The sequence below is a fragment of the Neofelis nebulosa genome, chromosome X, assembly GCF_028018385.1.
Source record: "Neofelis nebulosa isolate mNeoNeb1 chromosome X, mNeoNeb1.pri, whole genome shotgun sequence".
In the NCBI taxonomy this organism is placed as follows: Eukaryota; Metazoa; Chordata; class Mammalia; order Carnivora; family Felidae; genus Neofelis; species Neofelis nebulosa.
Genome location: NC_080800.1, coordinates 30,468,925 through 30,471,713, shown reverse-complemented (window position 1 = coordinate 30,471,713; position 2,789 = coordinate 30,468,925). Strand labels below are relative to the sequence as shown.

Sequence of the window (2,789 nt, the reverse complement as noted above, 5' to 3'; positions counted from 1 at the left end):
CTGTGTTCTAAATGGCTTTAAAATATTAAAAGTTCCATTTTACAATTTCTTCTGCTCAGTGATAAGTATGGTGAATCTCCTTCATCTTGATCAAGGTCATAAAGTTTTTTATTCTTCCAAGTGCCTGATCTTGTGGGTTGTAGCAGGAGGAAAGAATGAAGGGGAGAGAGCAGGTCATGAAAAAGAAACAGTGCAATCAGCATCAGGAAAGAGATGATATTTAAGAATAATTAAACAAAGTTCCTCTCATTCTGGATGTTTCTTTCTACCTTTTGTAACTTATTCAGCCAGATGGCCATTGTTCATGACTCAAAAGAAATGAAAAAAGGGCACCTAAAAATAATCAAATTTTGTCTTTATAATTTCAAACATCTAGGTTCAGAGGATAGGAATAATTTTTATTCAGAGTCAATATATTTGGGAGAAGTTATGATGAGTAGAAAAAATTTAATAGTTTCCCTACTACGTTCCCATTCTTCCAAAGTGAAAAAAAAATTCCCTGATTTGGGGAAGGCTAGTGATAGAGGAAGGGCGAAGAGGGGGAAAGGTTTGTGAGGGATTGAAAATTAGGATGTAAGGACCCAATCTGGAATGAACAGTAGGCAGGAACAGAAACTAGTAAAAACTACCAACCTCAGGGTCTATTTAGTTATTTTACTCTAGGTAAATGGTGAAGATTTAAAATCAACTCCATGGGATGAGACAGCCCTAAGTAAAACCTTCCATTCTAAATTTTATCAGGCAAAATTTAGAACTATAAGGAGTAATTCAAAGTGGGAAAAGATAACACATGTATCTCAGAAACCATGAATTCGAAGAATTGGGTGAAGGATGCAATAAACCCAACATTGGCCTTAGGCTAATACATCCATTATATATGCACCCAGATGAGGGAAATAAAATTTATTTTCAAGCATTTGTAGAAATTTACACAAATATGAATAAAAGCAAAAATAAAGTTTAAAGTTTCCCCAAATCTATCATGCAAGAGTCACAAACAACAAAAAAAGTAATAAAATACTAGAAAAATCAATGTCAAAAAGCACACTAACCCAAATATCTCAAAAAATAAATTCACAATTTTGAAAAATTTTTAGGAAAAAGTGGAAATAAGATGTAAATTAAAAAATTTTTGTAAAAAAGGAAAACATAATAAACCACACTACAATTCACACCTGAGTGTTTCAGCTAAAGCAGTAACAAAAGGGAGATATATAGCCCCAACTGCATTTATAAGAACACTACCAGGCCTGAAAAAAATGAATTAAGATTTCATTGCAAGAAGGTAGAAAAAGAACAAGAAAATAAAACACTCTAAATAGAAGAAAATAATAATTATTAAACAAAATAATAAAACAAAAAACTTCATGGATTCAATCAACAGTTACATAATTTTTTTAAAATAATAAAAAAGACAAAACTAACCAGTGTGATTTTATTTTCAAAGAGAATGAAGATGTGAATAAACAACATCAGCAATGAAAAATGGGTAACTAATTATTAAGTAACTTACCAGTTAAGATTAAATACCATACATTAGACCCAGCAATCCCACTTTTGGGTATACATCCAAAAGAAACTAAATCAGTATTTTGAAGAGATTTTTTCACTCCCATGTTCATTGCAACACAATTCACAATAGCCAACATACAGAAACAACCTAAATGTTTATCAATGGATGAATGGCTAAAGAAAATGTAGTGTGTGTGTGTGTATATAATGGAATATTATTCAGCCATAAAAAAGAAGGAAATCCTGCCAGCTGTGACAATATGGATGAACCTGGAATAGTTAATGCTAAATGAAATAAGATAGACACAGAAAGATAAATACTGTATGTACTTAACCATATGTGGAATCTAAACAAAGCCAAACCAAAGTCAAACTCATAGAAAACAGTAGAATGGTGATAACCACAGACTAGATAGGGGGGAAAATGGGAGATGCTAATCAAAGAAAGGGTCAAACTTTCAGTTATAAGGTGAATAAGTACTCGTGCTCACTTTGGCAGCACATATACTAAAATTGGATGAGTACAGAGAAGATAAGTGTGACCCCTGTGCAAAGATGACATGCAAATTCATGAAGTGTTCCATATCTTTTCACTTTCTTACACCATACACAAAAATAAATTCAAAATGGATGAAAGACCTATATGTGAGATCATAAACCATCAAAATCCTCAAGGAGAACATAGGCAGTAACCTCCTTGACATTAGCCACAGCAACTTCTTACTAGATATGTCTCTGGAGGCAAGGGAAATAAAAGTAAAAACCAACTATTGGAACTTCATCAAGATAAAAAGCTTCTGCACAGCAAAGAAAACAATCAACAAAACTAAAAGGCAACCTTCAGAATGAAAGAAGTTATTTGCAAGTGACATATCGGATAAAGGATTAGTATCCAAAATCCATAAAGAACTTACCAAACTCAACATCCATAAAACAAATAATCCAGTGAATAAATGGGCAGAAGACATGGATAGACATTTTTCCATAGAAGACATACATGTGGCTAACAGACATGTGAAAAGATGCTCAACATCATTCATCATCAGGGAAATACCAATCAAAACTACAATGAGATATCACGTCAGAAAGGACAGGAAATAACAAATGTCGGCAAGGATAGGGAGAAAAGGGAACCCTCTTACTGCTGGTGGGAATGCAAACTGGTGCAGCCACTCTGGAAAATAGTATGGAGGTTCCTCAAAAAGTTAAAAATAGAAATATACCCCACGGGACACATGTACCTCAATGTTTATACCAGCATCATCAACAATAGCCGA

General features: G+C 33.3%; 1 non-coding gene across 1 annotated transcript; it reads left to right on the top strand.

The window, feature by feature from the left end:
- Positions 1 to 1,995: 1,995 nt before the first annotated feature.
- Positions 1,996 to 2,102, top strand: LOC131503279 (U6 spliceosomal RNA). The gene has a single exon (XR_009257381.1). It is a non-coding gene; the product is annotated as a U6 spliceosomal RNA (small nuclear RNA).
- Positions 2,103 to 2,789: the final 687 nt, after the last annotated feature.